A 2500-nucleotide genomic window follows, 5' to 3' on the forward strand; every position below is an offset into this window, starting at 1 on the left:
CTGGTATATTTCACATCGAGATTAAATCTGCCCCAATGTCAATAATGACCAAGGTCATTATAAAATATCATCCGAATAGGCAAAATGAAAAATCATAAATCTAAAACACTACAATACTTTAATGTAATAGGTATAACTATAATGTTTTCAAAACTGTTTTATCAGCTAGCTGACTTCCAAAACATCCGGTCGATGTAATTTTCAGTAAAAGATAAGCTAGGTTGTAGGCTGCTCATTTTTAAAGTACGTAATAAACATGTTTTATTTCTTTTATTTTTGTACTAAACTTTATACTTAATGGTTTACATAGCACTGTAACTTATTATATTGGTATTTGTATATTGATTCATCTATGATAAGCAGCTCTTCTAGGAGGACACTCCAAAATCAAACCATTGCTCTCTGGTTTTGGATAATGCCATGGCCTCTGTAGGCCTTCCATAGTTTTTCACTGTCTTGAGGTAGAGTTCCCTTGCTTGAGGGTACACTCGGGCACACTATTCTATCTTATTTCTCTTGTTTGTTTTTTAAAGTTTATATAGTTTATATAAGACATATTTATTTTAATGTTGTATATTAATTGTTAATTACTTTTCTTCTAGTTTCCTTATTTCCTTTCCTCACTGAGCTATTTTCCCTGTTGGAGCCCTCGGGCTTATAGCATCCTGCTTTTCTAACTAGGGTTGTAGCTTAGCAAGTAATAATAACAATAATAATAAAACAAAAGCAATAACAATTTCTTTAGTGACTTTCGAAAACTTTCCTTTTCTTTTGTAATTCTTAATACAGAATTGTAACTAACCCCAACATCTTTTCTAAATATTAATATAATGAGTGATCAAACATTAGAGGTAGCCTACATAAGTAAACGAATCAAAACATGAAAATTGGTCGAAAAAAAATATATCATAACTAAATACTGTACTTTCTTCATTTTCATTAATATTATGAGAAATAACATGAGAATATTCAATATGTTCCTAAGATAACTTTTGCGATTCTATTTGGGACTTTGAGTCATCTAAGGTGTTTTAAAATTGCCTTGACTCACGTCATATTCTGTACTTGATTTGCTTTTGGTATACGTTATAAGAAGAGCATTTTATATATATATATATATATACATATATATATAATATATATATAATATATATATATATATATATAACAAATTTATTTTATATTTTTTATATTTACTAAATCTTCTTCATTAATCATCTCATTTCTTCACAATTTTTCATGACACCCATCGTTATTATTCATCTAAGATATTTTATATATTTATTAATTCATTTTATAGTTTATACATTATTTCTTAATTTCTTTTCTGGTACACATACGTATATACATACATACATATATATATATATATATATATACATAGGCCTATGTGTGTGTGTGTGTGTGTGTGTGTGTGTGTGAGTGAGTGCGTGCGTAGAAATCACGAAAGCTGATACGTGATGAGGATAAAATATGTATTATAGCCCTGAGAGGAAAAGTGAAAAGATATTTTCCCTTTTCCTTTCATATATATATATATATATATATATATATATATATGTGTGTGTGTGTGTGTGTGTGTGTGTTTCACAGAAATAAACTGGAAGAGCAATCATATTTTCCCAAGGATTTATGTTAACGTAAATCTTTTAAAAGTGAAAATCTTTTAGATAAAAACAACTTCTAGTCAATGACAACGTTAGCTGTTGTACAGTTATTGAATCAGTGACAAATCTATTTCATAATTCGATGTGTATGTGTTCTAATATCAAGAGGAATTGCATTGTCCTATCCTAAACCTTAATAATTTCATAAATTTAATTGTTTTAATGCCATCTATTAATTATGTAAGTGGGTAGTACTCTGAAATCACAGGTACTTCAATATACCTATCATATTATTGATTACTTCATAATGGTACACACGGGCACACTATTCTACCTTATTTCTCTTCCTCTTGTTTTGTTAAAGTTTTAATAGTTTATATAGGAAATGTCTATTTTAATGTTGTTACTGCTCTTGGAGTATTTTATTTATCCTTGTTTCCTTTCCTCACTAGGTTATTTTCTCTGTTGGAGCCCCCTGGGCTTATAGCATCCTGCTTTTCCAAGTAGGGTTGTAGCTTAGCAAGTAATAATAATAATATAGTAGATTTATTTTAATGTTGATACTGCTCTTGAAATATTTTATTTTTCCCTGTTTTCTTTCCTCACTAGGCTATTTTCCTTGTTGGAGCCCCCCGGGGCTTATAGCATCCCACTTTTCCAAATAGGGTTGTAGCTCAGCAAGTAATAATAATAATAATAATATAGCAAAGATTTATTTTAATGTTGATACTGCTCTTGAAATATTTAATTTTTCCTTGTTTCCTTTCCTCACTGGGCTATTTTCCTTGTTGGAGCCCTCTGGGCTTATAGCATCCTACTTTTCCAAATAGGGTTGTAGCTCAGCAAGTAACAATAATGATACTATAGCAAAGATTTATTTTAATGTTGATACT

Source organism: Palaemon carinicauda, chromosome 33 (genome assembly GCF_036898095.1).
Source record: "Palaemon carinicauda isolate YSFRI2023 chromosome 33, ASM3689809v2, whole genome shotgun sequence".
Lineage (NCBI taxonomy): Eukaryota > Metazoa > Arthropoda > Malacostraca > Decapoda > Palaemonidae > Palaemon > Palaemon carinicauda.